At 36.7% G+C, this 17,372-nt stretch overlaps 3 long non-coding RNA genes across 3 annotated transcripts; 1 reads left to right on the top strand and 2 right to left on the bottom strand.

Annotated features, from left to right (window-relative positions):
• Positions 1–300: 300 nt before the first annotated feature.
• On the bottom strand, positions 301–5,652 carry LOC126811261 (uncharacterized). Its single transcript, XR_007675476.2, has 3 exons — positions 2,398–5,652; positions 1,576–1,649; positions 301–1,340 (listed from the first exon to the last, which is right to left on the bottom strand). It is a non-coding gene; the product is annotated as an uncharacterized LOC126811261 (long non-coding RNA).
• A 3,218-nt stretch (positions 5,653–8,870) lies between these two features.
• LOC126811328 (uncharacterized) lies at positions 8,871–15,947 on the bottom strand. The gene is made up of 3 exons (XR_007675569.1): positions 14,762–15,947; positions 14,320–14,376; positions 8,871–9,159 (listed from the first exon to the last, which is right to left on the bottom strand). It is a non-coding gene; the product is annotated as an uncharacterized LOC126811328 (long non-coding RNA).
• LOC126811277 (uncharacterized) lies at positions 9,158–13,007 on the top strand. Its single transcript, XR_007675500.1, has 3 exons — positions 9,158–9,326; positions 9,874–9,995; positions 10,635–13,007. It is a non-coding gene; the product is annotated as an uncharacterized LOC126811277 (long non-coding RNA).
• Positions 15,948–17,372: the final 1,425 nt, after the last annotated feature.

Consider the following 17,372-nt stretch of genomic DNA (forward strand, 5'->3'; position numbering starts at 1 on the left):
AATTAAGGGAAAAATTGTCTATTTATAACTCGCACTACATTCGTCCATCATGAAATAAGAGGAAATAATTACTAGTCTTAGTCCTATATACCTCACATGTTTCTGCAGTTTAAACAAATCTGTTGTTATCTAATAAACAAACATATATGCAATTCCCTGGCCAAAGAATATGAAAATCTATGCATTTTCAGATGAGCTGTGCGGCATTCTGCAAACACTATAATACATCAGAAAACTGCGGAATTTCAGACAGAAATTTAAAAGCACATGAATTTTGAATTAAACAGAATATTTTTATTTTTGAACATAAATGCATTCTGTAAAAAGATGAGATAAATTCAATATAAATCTAACACGAAAATACTTTAAAACAGTAATCATGATGCAATATTAGACTTTTTAACACTTTCATCGAAAACCACACAGTTTTTCTCTGTTAACGTAGTTTCAAGTGCCAAATTGTGGTCAAATCTAAAATGTTGAAACATGCAGTGCCTATCAATTTTAAAATATCTCCTATATAGCTGTATTTCCATAGGATAAGTAAGTTGAAATAATCTGATTATGTAACACTACAACAGCTTTTTCATCCCCACCCCCAGTTTGGAATCTGATAATTTAAAAGCACATCAATTTTGAATTCCACAGAACATTTTTATTTTTGAACATAAATGCATTCTTCAAAAAGATGAGATGAATTCAATATAAATCAAACACGAAAATACTTTAAAACAGTAATCATGATGCAATATTAGACTTTTAACACTTTCATCGAAAACCACACAGTTTTTCTCTGTTAACATAGTTTCAAGTGCCAAATTGTGGTCAAATCTAAAATGTTGAAACATGCAGTGCCTATGAATTTCAAAATATCTCCTATATAGCTGTATTTCCACAGGATAAGTAAGTTGAAATAATCTGATTATGTAACACTACAACAGTTTTTTCATCCCCACCCCCCGGTATGGAATCTGATACATTGCTGACCAATCATAGGTCGCCCCGTTCACTCGGGCCTGTCAAATGATTTACAATGGCGATGGTGCCTACAACTTTCCTGACCAAGAGATATGCACAACCGTCGATCAACACACAAGCCATTAATGTTATCTTCCAATATGAGAGGCCATGATAAACACACAAGCGTCCTTTTCAAGCTCGGAAATTAAGTCATCACCAAAAAGCAAAGTTTACAAAGGTCCTCGGGGCTGGAACCCAAACTGATTACGATTTGCCCTCCACTTCCACCACAGGTGTCATAGAGATCAGGGATGAAATTGATATGCATCATCGTTCTCCTAAAGCCAGTTCAGGAAGAGATCAGGTTTTGAGATGTAGACCTGAAATGTTAAATTTGGATGAGAATGAGAATTCTGGGGCGAATACTATCCAGGGAAATGGTCATTGACATCCAGAAAATGGTCAAAATGTGGAATTCTGTCATTCAGTTAAATGTCAAGGGGAGAAGACAGGCCTGTGCAGTACCAAATTTCCAGCCCATTACTATTAGTGAGCAGAAGCGGGGATCAGGTTGGATGTACTTCTTAAAGTGTATGAAATGCACATTTATCTCACCTGTTTTGCTTCTTTTTTTTTTAATACTTGTGTTGAGGTCAATCATTCCACTCTATGAAACATTACCTGGGCACCTGAAATGATAGGAGGCTGGGGATAAATATGCAATAAAAAACAGTGAGAAAATAAGAAAAAAATATGGTTTCAACTGGAAATAGAAATAAACCTCTTTATTTCTAGCGAACAGCCCGTCACTGGCCCTCCAAAAAGAAACCAGTTAACAGTCAGTAAAAAAGTAAACCTTGAGTGTCACATAAGTCTAAGCCAATCTCAAAGGTAGATGCCATGTTTTAAGGTTCGGTCTAAATATTAAGGCCAACTGCATGTTTGATCAAAAGTCACACAGGTGTGAATTTTGGAGTGTACATGTTAACATTTCATTGTATGATGTCAAAAACATGTTAGGTCTAAATGTTAAGGCCAGCTGCAGACTTGGTTCAAGGTCACAACATGTAATTAGGGTTAGGGCACATGATTTTTTGACACAATTGTGGGTTTGGGCTAGGGTCAGGACTAGGTCTTGGCTTAGGCCTAGGCTACATGCTTTTTGACAAGATTGTGGGTTAGGGTTAGGGTAAGGACTGGGTCTTGGGTTAGGGTTAGGGTCAGTCTTGTTTACATCTCGTGACTTTAGACCAAATCTGCAGTTGAGTTGGCCTTAATATTTAGACCTAACCATGTTTTGATATCATTGTGAACAAAATGTTACACATTTACAACCCAAAATTCACACTCAACCAACGGATACCCCCAATCATGGCTATTTTGATACCAAATAGTCAAAAAACTTACTGCTGGGCAATAAAAAAGCAGTATTCTTACCATTTCTGACACTTTCCATTCAAAACTTCAGGAAACAAGCCGTTGAAAAAATATCAACATCCCGAGTCGGCCATGCTTCATTATTTCATCAGGACTCAGACTAGCAATTATTTGCCCATTGACTTCAATGTTAAATGACTGTAACATCACAGGCTGTAGCTTTTTGCTCAACATTCCGTTGGTTCCAATCTTTATAGGCACAATGGGGACAACATTTGGCAATCTCCTCATCATAATTTTGTAGGGGGTTGACCATTTAGATTTTTTGCTACACAGATTTGAAGTTGACAGGGGTGGAAATCTCACTTCCGACACAATGATTGCTCTGCAGAAAGACACTTTACACCCCCTATCCCTCCGCTGTAATATCATCAGTATTACCCAAAACTGCTATGAAATTGCAAATTTGATCCCTTTTCTCCAATTCTAGACCAAAAAGTCAACCCAAAAATGCAGGAAGAGGGGAGAAAAAAATTAAGGGAAAAATTGTCTATTTATAACTCGCACTACATTCGTCCATCATGAAATAAGGGGAAATAATTACTAGTCTTAGTCCGTATGTTAGCTGTAAATGAGAGTATTTTCCCTTTTTGGGAATCAAGGGGAGAGAACTCCCAAAACTTCTAAGAAAGAAGCATGTTCTTGATTTAGGAATAAATAGATGTATCTGGAAAATATAATAAATGTATGTCAGCTATAGAAATGTCTTCATTGTGTACACCCCCTACGACATTAAAGAGCCGTTTTATTTTTAAAGAAACTCTCGAAGAGTCGAAGTATTTAAATTTACAGGGACTCGTTTGAAAGAAAACTATATCTTATATTATTATTATTATTAAATATTAATTTCAAAACCAGTGAGCTGCTGTGTTGATCTGTGAAATGAAAACGTAAAAGTGGTACCATGTCCGTTCCCTTTTAATTTAAAATTATCTATAATCTAACCGAATTCGACTGTATTCTTCGCATTGAGACCGATATTGCCGCTTCTGTAGAGCAAATACTCACGCATAGGCCTATGGAACGTAGGAAATGAAATGAAATGAAATGGGGTTTAACGTCCTACTGTTCTGCTCCTAACTGGGCTAATGAAGACGGGCATACGCCATACAGTGTGCTATGAGGGAAATTTTCCCCAGACAGCGGCACTATGGCCTACTCTGTCAAGGGATCTTTTACGTGCACGCCAATGTGTACACGGGACCTCGGTTGTCCGTTCCATCCGAACGACTAGACAGCTGTCCTTGCCAGGCCCTCCGTCCTGCATCACTGACAAGGGTAACCACACCGGAAAATCGGGATGGACTTTCTCGGCCAATGCAGGGATCGAACACCCGACCTCCAGGCTAGCGAGCCAGCGTCTTACCCACGTAGTCACCGTGACCCCCGGTGTAAATTACTAAATATCAAGGCCACCGATAGGTTTCGTCATGGTAATGAGATGTAAACACCACAGGCTTAAGCCCTAGAGAGAACGTGATTTAATTTGTTCCTGGGGAATGTGGGTTAGGGTTAGGTCTAGGGTTAGCGCTAGCCCTGTTTACATCTCGTGACCTTGACGAAAATTGCAGGTGGGCTTAATATTTAGATCTAACCGAAGCTTCTTGGGCCTAAGCCTTTTTTTCTAGTTCAAGGTCAGTTTTATTTTTAAATTCAAAACGAGGTACGAGGGCGCACTCGCTACCACCCTTGGATCGACTACCGGCATAGCAGTCTTGTCAAATTGATAAAATGAAAACCCAGCGCAATATTTTAAAAATGTAATATGCATGCATAATCTGCTAATCCATTATTGCTGTACATCGTGGTAAAGTTCGTACATTTTAAGAACTGGGCCTAGCCCTTGTGGCCCTACGGCCCTCAGCCAGTCACAACGTCAACAAGGCCTTGGCAATTGTCTGAATTGTAATATGAAAACATGAATCAAACAGACTAGGCCCAAGTACACAGTCACAAGGTCTAGCCGATTTATAATCTAGGATTTGAGGCCAAAGAAGGCAAGGCACTAGGCTAAATCTAGAAATAAAATCTAGGCTAGCCTAGTTAAAAATGAAAATAAAGGCCTACCGTAGTTGAGGAGGCTAGCCTAGTTACGACCTAGTCAAGTCTATTCCATTCTATTTTAGAATCTGGACCTGTGCAAAGTATTTAGAATCTTACCTCTTACTGTGGCAGTGTAGGGGTGGAAGAAACCTGTTTCGTCGTCGACATCGTAAAGGTAAATTCGTACTGGGGCCTGTTTCACGAAATTTTAACTAAGATAAAATCCAAATTTTAGTAATTTGATTGTATAATATTAGATTGATTTTAGTGCTTAGCCAATCAAAATTGAAGTATCTAATAAAATTGGATTTTATCTTTAGTTAAAATTTCGAGAAACAGGGCCCAGTACTCCTCTAATAATCTGGTCCAAGATGTATCGCGCCTAAAACTACCAGCCTACGTCATTAGACTCTGAAGACGTAGACACGAAATCTGATTGGCTAATGCGTGTATGTACATAAGGCTATGGTATTATTATTCTACCCTACTTAATCGACCAACCTCAATATTATTATATTATAATATACCCCCTGTTGAACCGGGTGGAACTGAATCATAGAGGCTTATTGAATAGGGTGTACCTCAGTTGCATCGGGTGAGAGGTCACAATTTTAATCTGATTTTGATAAAAATCTTGAAATACCTGTTAATAACCCATAAAGATCTTGGTTCCTTTTGATATTCGCGCATATCAGATATTAACTTCCTGAATTATTCCCCTTGTTTGTCCCTCTAGGTCACAACTTTTATCCGATTTAAAGACCACATAAGATGGCCAAATTTTTTTTTCGCTAGGCTACGTGTAGCCAATAGTCACTATATCCACTTTACGGCAAGTTCACGCCAATCTGATTAAAATTAATTCGGCTATTAACGTTTGAGTATCCGACACGCAAAAACGCTTTTCAATTTTTCAATTACGACCTTAATCTGGTTGATTGGCTTGTGACGTCACAGGCACTACACATAGTTTTTACCACTACCTGTACAGTATATCTCTGATATACACATCACGGTCAAATTAACACGTGACTGGCCTAATCATAATCATCGAATTATCGTCTTGTACTTTTATAGATTAGACTTTTTGTGATTGGAGTATTTTCGAGTGAATTTAAAATGCTTTATCATGCCGTAGACCAATTTAAGCGTCCTTTGTTTAAAAAAGTCACGTGTATGGTGGCCCATGGTCGCAATAGCGTTTTTGGGGTTATTTTTTGTATTTCATTTATAATCATAAAAAATAAAAGTAAAAAAAAAGAAACATTTTTTTTTCTTTTGTTTTACAAAATAAAAAAAAAATCTGTTTAAAATTTAAGAAAAAAAAAATCTTTTTAAATTAAAAAGAAAAAAAAAATCTTTTTAAATTAAAAAGAAAAAAAATCTTTTTAAATTAAAAAGAAAAAAAAATCTTTTTAAATTAAAAAGAAAAAAAAATCTTTTTAAAATTTAAGAAAAAAAAAAAAATCTTTTTAAAATAAAAAAAAAATCTATATAAAAAAAATTAATAAAATATTTAAGATTAAAAAAATGTATAAAAAAAAATAAATGAAATAGAAAAAATCAAAAAAAGAATTCTGCACGTGGCCCATCGTCGTAATAGTGTCTTGATTATCCAGACTCAGTATAAAATCAGCCTACGACAGCTATCATTAGACTCGAGTGACCAGAAATACCTCGTGGCCCATTGTTGCTATAGTGTCTCGATTATCCTATGTGGCATAACCCGAGCGACAAGAAACGAGTTTGTAGTTATCTCCCCTCCCGAAAGGAAAAAGGTAAACAGACATCAACACGCGAAACACAATTTTGCCACCCATGACGTCTATGGACTTGGATATGTATTTATACATATGCAAGTCAATAGAAATGTATAATTAATAGACTATAGAAGCCTAGTGTCATTTAGACTAGTTTATCCAGTCTAACTAGAACTAGGCCTACATACATAATGACGTTTGAAGTCATTGACTTTAATTAATGACACCATTCGGGCTACTAGTCCGCAAGGCCTATTCTCCCCTCAAAAGGCTTATGTAATGTTTTTAAAACACTTGGTCTCCCTGAGGTCGAATTTCAAAAGTAGTTAACAACTTTGAAACTAATCCTCGAAGTATAGGCCTACTACTAAGTAGCCGGGGGGGTGGTTAGCACGTGCGCGCTGTATCATAAAGCCTGTCATATCATAAAGCCCATCATTGAGTCAACTGGCGTGATTTCGAATCCCCGGTTGTACGTGACAAGGAGTAGGGTGACCTGTCAAACATCGTGGGTCTGTCGTTCAGATTATCCTGTGTGGGATCTATGAAGAACGTATGGTATAGACTCGAGCGACAAGAAACGAGTCTATAGTTACCTCACATCAAGGCACAAGTAATTTTAACTAAAATCTATTAACATTAAATTATGAGTTAAAATTAAATAAAATCGATCTTCGTGAAACGCATAAATTTAAAATTTCACTTTGATTTTAAAATCTATGTTAGTGATTTTAGCTTTAGTTTTTGTGAAACCCCTGCTCTCCCTGAGGTCATTGCTAGTCCCCCGCTACGACCACAGGTGCGAAAGTGCGATGGCGCACAACATCAATTTCAAAGACAAAATAGAGCATGATAGCCTACGTGGTTTCGTCTGGGGCCTGTTTTACTAAGATAAAATTCAAATTTTAGTATTTGATTGGATAATAGATAATATTAGATTTATTTTAGTGCTTAGCCAATCAAAATTGAAGTATCTACAATTATGTTGACTACAGACTCGTTTCTTGTCGTTCGAGTTTATACGTTCTTCATAGATCCCACACATGATAATCGAGATACTACTGCAACAATGGGCCACAAAATGTTTCTGGTCGCTCTAGTCTAATGATAGCTGTATACTGGGTCTGGATACTCAAGACACTATTGCGACGATGGGCCACGTCGGGAATTATTTTTTATCTTTTCTTTTTCAATTTTTTTTTTTTTTTTCATTTAATTTTTTTTTAATATTATTTCTTTTTTATTTTTTTTTAAATATATTATATTATTTTTTTTTACATATTTAGATTTTTTTTTTTAAATTTGTAAAAGTTTTTTTTTTTAAAATTTGAAAAGATTATTTTTTTTATTTTGTAAAAAAAAAAAAAAATTGTTTCTTTTTTTTTTGTACTAATATTTTTATTTTAAATGAAATACCAAAAATAGCCCCAAAAACGCTATTGCGACCATGGGCCACCATACACGTGACAGATGAAGACGACCCAAGCATTTAGCCCATTTACCGGTAATTTGGATGATATTTGATTTCCCAAACTATCTCTATATAAGCACAGAAATACAAATAGTGCCAGTAATTTGTCGTTATATTCATTATTGGCTATATATAATTATAATAACCATTTCTATACACAAACAACTTATATCATAACTCCATTTGAAATTCACGTCGAATATTTAATTGTTCAATGACTACACAGAGGGCGAGAAGACGAGAAGTCGAGGGCGAGAAGACGAGAACACGAGGAAATAGGGCGAGAATACGAGGATCTCGCCCCGAGAACACGAGATTACTTTCACCTCGACTTCTCATGTTCTCGTCCCTCGACTTCTCGCTCCAGCTCGCCTTTGAAAAACCTCGTGTTCTCGCACTCTCGCCCTCGACTTCTCGCCTTTGAAAAACCTCGTGTTCTCGCTCCCTCGCCTTTGAGTTAATCTCGTCTTCTCGTCTTCTCGCTCCTTCGCTTCGTCACAATCTCGACTTCTCGTCTTCTCGCCTCGGAAGTGCAGTTTATACGCATGTCCACTGACAACCGTATCGGCATTTATATTTGGACATGGGTTATAATAAACGGAAATGTTTGAAGTTCTAGAAAATTTAATAGTTCTAAACAATTTTTATCACTTCTTGCACAGATAGTATTGTATTCTGTAATCGATTTTAAGTCTTCAGTCGAATCTTTCTTTGCTCTCTAACTTCAATAATTCCCTTATCGGGTTTTTTGATGCATGGACTTGTCAGTGCAGTAGGATGTAGAGCCTGACAAGGGACAACGAATAGTCGTTCGAATGGGATTAAAAAAGCGAGGTCCTGTGCCCGGAATCAAAATAAAGTTGGCTCTACGGTGGCCCAGACGTTTGCTTTCTAACTTTATCAAAGTTTATCGTGATTTTTCTGGCGATGTCCACCCTAGGACGGAGGGCCTGAGAAGGGACAACGTATAGTCGTTCGGATGGAATACAAATAACCGAGATCCCGTGTCCGGAATTTAAATGAAGTGTGAGCTACGATAACTCAGTGAGTAGGAAGTTTGCTCTCTTACTTCATCAAAGTTCTCCTGGATTTTTCGGTCGGGGTTCCTGCTTGTCAGTGGTATAGTCGTTTGAATGGTATAAATAAAAAACGAGGTTCCTTGTCCGAAATCGAAATGAAGTGGGGGCAACAGTGGCTCAGTGAGTATAGGACATTTGCTCTCTAACTTCATCAAAGTGCATCGGGATTTTTCTGGAGATGTCCTCCCTTGTCAGTAGTGTAGGATGGAGGACGGAGGGCCTGGCAACGGATAACGTGTAGTCGTTCAGATCATAGAACTAGAATACTAACGGGAACGCCCACCGTGTGACGTCACTACCTTATGTGACGGCGGGCTTCTGACGCTGATATCGGGCACAGCGTACTTCCGGTTTCTGCTCGCACTAACAAAATGCCTGGCGCGAATTGTGTTTTGTTCGGATGTTCCGCCTGCAATAAAAGAAATCGGGGTTGATCATTCTATCGCTTACCCAAAAAAACATAGAGTGGAGAGAGAATCATTACGTATCATACAGTCTACCAGATCAGACCCGATAAATGACAAGACCATGACAATATGTTCAAGACACGTAGAGCCGGATTATTTCGTTGAAAAAGTAAGTGAAAACTCAAAAGAAATTAATTATGTAGATTCTAGTTGGCAGTCCACCCTGACAACCTACAATGAAACAATGAAGTTAAGTTAAACCCATACTAGCTGAATGTCTGTATTTTCATGTTTGCCCGTTAGATTTTACCCTTTCTCTCATCAAAGTTGTATGCATATAGGTTTGTTTACATTAGTGCCGTAGCTAGGCCTAGTCTACTTTCAATTTGTTATGAAATTGACGATTACTACACCCGATGAGTGTGTGACAGCATGACGATTCTCTCTCAACAATCTTCTTTTACTTTAATTTTATGAATTACTAATTATTATTTTTTTTTTAAAGGTCAAAGTTTTAACTGAGCAGCTCCATAAAAATTAAAATTGTATATTTATTTATGACTGACCTTGACCTGTCAAATCCTTTTATTTTTAAATTCCGAAATAATCTTGTTCCCGGTATGAATAATCAACAAGCATGGAAAAAAAATAATTATATCTGAACCTTTTGTTTTGTATGTAGGAACCTTTTTATTTTGATTTTATGAATATTTCAGATGTTTACAAAAATTCTGGGTCCACATATCGAAGATTAAAAGAAGGGTTAGGGAGACTATCAACCTTAATTCTTCTACAGAAAAGCGTAACAACAAAGAAATTGAATCCAAGGAAGTCACCGGTAACTTAAATTTCTGTTAACTTAATTATGAATATGAACATTCGATGTTTCCTTATAAAAGATCAGTATATGAACATTTAATTCATCAATATTAAACAGACATTATGCAAGAGCTAAATCTGTCAATTGCAGGTCTTTCTTTAGGCCTTTAATGTTATCTAAATTATTAATTAGACATTAATTAACTTATCCAGACCATAATCAACGCTCGATGGCATCGCTAGCCTGTGATATATACTGGATTAGAGCCCAGTCTGCTACTTCTGATTAAATCAAAAAATGGATAATCGAGACCATGTTTTTTTTTTATCGTACCGAGCTTAGTAATGATGATCGAGGCTAGGCCCAAAATTCAATCACTAAATTCTCGGTTCAGGGTGGATCAATTTGACTGAAATTTTCAGCAAATTCCCTTTATATTATCTAGTTTTTAACTATTATAATGAGAACTGCTAGCTCCTTCTGTAATCTCCCATAATTTTATTTATAAATACTTGTATGAATATCCGATTCTTCTTTATATTTACTTTTGTAATTTTTTCGATTTTATTCAGAAACCGAGAAAATTATGAATACATGTATGAGAATCCAATTCTTCTTGTTTTAATTGAATGTTATGATTTTGTCTATTTTATTCAGGGTCCAAGGAAAACCGAGGAAACTCAATGTTTACATATGAACGAAGTAACCTTTCAGATGTTGCAGAAATCATTTTTATGTCAAATGCCTGCTTTGTTGGCTATGTCAGTCTTCAAGTGATTATATCTATCTGTTTAAAACTGAAGATAAAAGTGTAACATACCATTTAACCATTGACAAGGACTTGAATTGTGAAGTACAATATAATAATTTTTGTTTCCTGTTCAAATTAAAGTTACATCTATAGATTTACTTATAAGAACTGTTGAGAATATGAAGATATGTAGGGGCATAACATCAAAACATTTACAGTCTTATTCTCAATGTCAGCCTACAACTGTAATATATATTAGACAGGTTGATCTTTTCATGAACACAAATAAGTCAACATATAAATTACGAAAGCTGTGTACTTGCTTCTGTATGTAATAGTTTTGTTGAGGACACTCAAAAAGAAATTTGTTTAAGTTGTCGACAGATTAACAGAGATTTACAGAGAAAGTAAATAGCAATAATAATAGTTTATTTCACATATATGGCTACATAGCACATTGCATATTCAGATTTTGATTGACAATATATAATTCAAAGAATCAATATTTACATACTTGTAAATGTAATTTACAATTCAAAAATAGCTTAGCAATAATATATAGTTGCCATATAAACGAGCAAAAAGTGGTAGAATATAATCATGTGGTACGAATTTGATTAAAATGTAGATTTCACTCCATTTTGATTTATTTCTTCCAACTGACTCCACTCCACATAGATTTGAGGTCAAATGAGAAGTAAAAGAGTTAAACTGTGATCAGTGATGTCAGGTATTTTATTTACAGCACTTTGCTGCAAGCATTTCACACAATGAAAGTAACAAAAACACAGATTATACAGATAATTTCATACAACAAAATAGAAAGTGTATAATTAAACTAAACATTTCCTGGCTCTATTGGAATTAATATCGATATTGGAAGTATAAAAATATAAATGTGATTGAATCTAGGATTAAATCTAGAACTTAATCAGCAGTGTTCTACAGATTTTTTATTTCTTGTTATTACTGTATTGTAGATAATAAGTAATGAAAAGAAAACAAGGCCCCAAGTTCACAAAGCATTCTCAGTCTTAAGTTAAGGTTTTACTCAAAATTGTTTGTCTTATTTTAACTTAAATATAGCACTTTACTAACTATTGTTGTTTTAATGTAAATATATCAATAAGAAACTATGTGCAAAGTTTTGTGTTTCTGGATCAAAGATATTTCTCAAAAACAGTGATTGAAAGTTGAGCAAATTCTTAAGTCTGGGAATGCTTTGTGAACTTGGGGCCAGGTTGATAATTGTAAACAAAATATATCGAGACGCAATGAAATAGCACCTCTGAGATGACGTGGCATAACTTTGCACCTTCCACAGTTGCACAAAACCTAGCTTTTTAAAAGCTGCATTATATACCCCACGTGTACCAGAAAAATCAACATACTGATTCTGTTGGGTTTAATTTTTTTGATTGAGAATTGTTCGGGGTGGGTTTACACAATCTTCAAAACATTCTCACATGTTATCGTAATATGATGTTGTTACATCCTTAATTGCAAGATTAAAGCAAATCTTTAAAACAAAATTGAGCTGAAAAGTAGTAAGTAGGGTGTTAAACCTGGATTCACTTCTAAACAAGATTTACATTCATCCATTTATAAAAGTGATGTATTATTTTTATTGCATCTCAGTATAAAATATTAACAATGATAACAAAATTTATACAAATTTTATACAGGTGCACTACTTGTAATGTGTGAGCTTTATAAATGTATTAAATTATTCTTAAATATACATTATGTAAGATTTTGATAAAGAGCTAGCCATTCTTGCTATAATAGTTCGAAGATAAATAATGTAAAATGAATAATTTGAAAATTTCATTCAAATTACTCTATTGCGAGCGAAGATATTAGCCTTTGAAGGCCTTTGAAGGTTTGACAAGACGTGTGCAATAATTTCAACCATCATACTGGTTGTTCGAAGTAAAGTCTCACTCCTCCATTTTTAGCTTAAATCAAAATATGGCTGAACTGTTCTAATCTATTTAATATTGGAGAAATCCGATGCTATTGAGAGTTGATTAGGGCCTGGATAAGTTAATTAATGTCTAATTAATAATTTAGAAAAACATTTCAGGCCTAAAGAAAACCTGCAATAGGCAGATTTAGCTCTTGCATAATGTATGTTTAATCATTATTATCATAAGCTTATGGATTTTTTTGTGCATTTCTATTTGCCTTTAGTGTTTATCAATGGTCATTATCTGTTAAATTCACAAGTTTTATTTAACAAGCATCACTGTCATGTGAATAAAATATCTTTGAACAGAGCCTTGGATCATTCCAACCACATATTGTTGTTCTTGTTTTTTAAATTAATTATCTTGAATAGTAATTTAACCAATTGTTCAAAATGATGATAAACTTATACTAGAAAATGCACAGGCAGATGAACAGTTTTGATGTATAATATTCCTTGTTGGGGTTAAACTCGATTGAGGTTCGGCAAACCCTTGGGATCATGTGAACATCAGATCATTTTTCATATAACCACTACTTGAACTTTCCCATAAAATTAAACTGGATTAGTTTGAATCTTAAAAAGAAAATAAATAACAATGAAAACAACGTAAATAAAAACCAAACAAAATCAATAGCTATGAATTAAAATTACCAGTGTAAATCTGTACACAACCAAAGACAGGGTTGGAGGTTATAATTTCCCTCACAATTTTATCTAATTACGAGCTTGATACCAAATTAATACAGTTCTTTAAAGGCTCAATACCACTCTTGTTGTAACTGAATAATATGTCCCAATCTTTATTCTGGTCAACAAATTTAACTATTTTAGAATATTTCAATTAATTGATGATACAAATTTCATCTTAACACACCTTATTTAAAAAATTTGAAAAATTCAACATAATGGTTTGAAACGTCTAACGTAAACCTTTTCAAATGAAACTTCGATTTAAAAATATTTTCGAACCCTCTGGACAAGTAAAATAGGATGTAATGGATAATTTACACAACAGGTGGGACACTTAAACATCTAGTACTTAGATAGAGATATTATTTATTTTCTGGAGCTTTCAAGCCAGCAAGAGTGTTATTGTCCCTTTAAAGTAAATATTATACAAAATAAAAGAAATTGTTCCAAAGCAATTTGGGATCACGTGGCTAAGTGGGTAAGACGCTGGCTCGCTAGCCTGGAGGTCGAGTGTTCGATCCCTGCATTGGCCGAGAAAGTGATGCAGTACGGAGGGCCTGACAAGGACAGCTGTCTAATCCTTCGGATGATACGAAAACCCGAGGTCACCTGTATACATTGGAATGCACGTAAAAGATCCCTTGGCAGTTGGAATTCGATATAAGAACAGGTGATAGTGCCGCTGCCCGGGCAAAATTTCCCTTAAATCACACCTTATGGCGTATGCCCGTCTTCATTAGCCCAGCATAGGAGCGCAGAACAGTAGGACGTTAAACCCCATATCATTTCATTTCCAAAGCAATTTGATCGTTTGAGAAGAAAAAAAATATATAGACATGATCGAGACTATAATGAGTTTCAAAACTTGCCCATTTGCTACGAACACTATGTGGCTATATGTATGTATGTTGTATATGTAGAAAACTTACGGATGCTACTGGAACGACAGGTTGAGATGTCTCAAACAAATCTTTAGCAAAGAAAAGCTGTAGTAAAGAATAAACATTTTTTTTTTATAAACAATATTTTTATTCAGGATGTCTGAATGGGATTGGGGAACAGACTTAGCCTATGTAAAACCCCTCGTTATAAACAGGAAAAGGGCACTGGGAAACCAGCCAAAACTGGCACGGACATGCCATAAGGCTAACAACAATATACACAAAACAATAAATAAAAATAATAACAAGTCCTAAATAAAATGTGAATGTCATCATAATTTATTAATAATAATTTTATAATATGTAGTAGAAAATGATACACAAACGTGTGTTCGGATAATTTAATGTCCGAAAATAAATGGTTTATACTCCCGATGGTATGTTATATAACTAATTTTAAAAAAACTCATTAAAATTATGAATAACTTACATCTATTACACCGTCAAGTTCTTGAAATTCCAGGGCGTCGTACGCTTCTGCCATGTTGACATACGGCCGGAAGTTACTTGTGCCTTATTGACTTCGCGCATGCGATGTACAGCATAATTGTGTCATCACCGTTATACGTCACCGAGTGGGCGTTCCCGTTAGTATTCTAGTTCTATGTTCAGATGGGACAAAAAAAAAAAAAACGGGGTCCCGTTTACACATTGGCGTCTGTCAAGTGGCTCGGTTTCGATTCGAAGCTTGAACGTGACAATGATTAGGATCATCTGTCCAAACGTGTGGGTTTTCTCTGGGTTTCCCCCACTGTTAAAGACCCCTAAACGCAAGCAAATTATTGAAATAAAATTGTTAGTCCCGGAATGACCTGGTTTGTGCCTCTCTTTCTCTCTTTCACGCTCATTGGTGTCCAGGTACAAGAACCCTTTACCGTTAGAATTCGAAATAAGAGTAGGCCCTCGTAGCACACTGCATGACGTATATTCGCTTTCATTAGCTCAGTTGGTGAAGAACAGAATGGGTTTTAGTGGCCGAATGGTTAACGCGTTCGCATTTGTTCATAAGGACTGTCATTGAATCAACTGGCGGGGTATCGATTCCCCGCTGGAACGTGTCAAGGGATAGGTCGCCTGTCGAACCACGTGGGTTTTTCCGGGTCCTGAAAGTGTGAAGTCTGGTAGTTGATTCTGTGAAATAAATAACATTTTGCCACCAAGTTGACCAAGGCTCATTTAGGTGGGTTTGATGCAGCCTGAACGTACCCTTCGGTTTGTCCCGAATCCGGGTCATGAGAACTTTGCGGTGATATCTATATCAATAAAATCCAGTTGTGTATGTATGTAGGTATGGATGTATGGATGTTCGAATTTTGGTTCCGCGCGAATTTGAGCATTGGGTGAATATGGGCCACTGGCAAATTTGGGCTACGGGCGCACTTGGACAAAGGGCGAATTTAGACTCCGGGCGAGTTTGGGCACGTGTAAAGCCGGGTCTCCTACGAGTAATTTGATAATGCATCATAGAAAGGTAATAAACATTGATATGTTCATAACTTATTCATCCGTTTATTCATCCCTTGATTCTGTGAAATATTAAGTATGCTGTCACCAAAGCTGGTTTGAATACTTTTTGATGAAGGTACCCTTTTCTGCGTGCTCTAGTGTGCGACATTTTAGTGTGTGTACAGTAATGACTTGTATTATTTTTTGTCTAGTACTTATATTATGTATTAATGTGTTTTAAAACCTTATTTTCTAATACAAAGGTAACAATTGTTATCGGTTTTTATTGACGTTCGAAATGAAATGAGAGGGGAGGGGGGGGATGGGGTTGAACGTCCACTCTACAAATCAAGCAATTAACAGTTTTTTTTAGTGGGGGTGGGGGGATGGAGGACCTGAAGAAAACCCACAAGGTTGGACAGACGACCCTACTCCTTGTCACATATAGGGGCGGATCGAAACTAGAGTCCCTCCCTCAGCGCCCCACACATCACCACGCCAATGTGTACACGGGACCTCGGTTTTTCATGCCATCCGAACAACATGCTGTACCTATGCCTTCCGTCCTACACCACTGACAAGGGGATCCCTTGCCAGAAAAGTCCTGACTACGCACTGAGCCACAGCAGCCCCTACTTCATTTCAAATTCGGACACAGAACTTCGGTCTTTTTTATCCCATCCTTTCTTCACAACTGGGGGGTTGGATGGCCGAATGGTTAGCTATATCATACGGCCTGTCATTGAGTCAACTGGCGTGGTTTCGAATCCCCGGTTGTACGTGACAAGGAGTAGGGTCGCCTGTCCAACCTCGTGGGTTTTCTCCGGTTTCCTCCCATAGCTAAAGACCCCTATGTTAGTCCCGAAATGACCTAGTTTGTGTCGAGTGGACGTTAAACCCCATTTCTCTCTTTCACAACTGACATTGGTAAACCCCGCCAGAAAATTTGAGATAAACTTTGATGAAATGAAATGAAATAGGGTTTAACGTCGTACTGTTCTGCTCCGACTGGGCTAATGAAGACGGGCATACGCCATACAGTGTGCTATGAGGAAAATTGTGCCCGGGCAGCGGCACCAAGGCCTAGGCTTATATCGAATTCAAACTTCCAGTTACGTGCATGCCAATTTACAGCCTCGTTTTTTTCGACCCATCCGACAACTAAGCTGTCCTTGCTAATGAAGACGGGCATAAGCCATACAGTGTGCTATGAGGAAAATTGTGCCCGGGCAGCGGTACAAAGGCCTAGGCTTATATTGAATTCAAACTTCCAGTTACGTGCATGCCAATTTACAGCCTCGGTTTTTTCGACCCATCCGAACAACTAAGCTGTCCTTGCTAAGCCCTCCGCCCTGCACCACTGACAAGGGGAAACGACATCAGAAAACCCTGATGAACTTTCTTGGCCAATGCAGAGATCGAACATGTGACCTCCAGTTTAGTAAGCCAGCATCTTACCCACTTAGCCACCGTGGCTCCAAACTTTAATGATGTTAGAGACTAGAGAGCAAACGTCCTACTCACTGAGCCACCCTAACTCCCACATCATTTCGATTCCGGACAAGGGGCCTCGGTTTTTTTTATGCCATCCAAAC

Source organism: Patella vulgata, chromosome 2 (assembly GCF_932274485.2).
Source record: "Patella vulgata chromosome 2, xgPatVulg1.2, whole genome shotgun sequence".
NCBI lineage: Eukaryota > Metazoa > Mollusca > Gastropoda > Patellidae > Patella > Patella vulgata.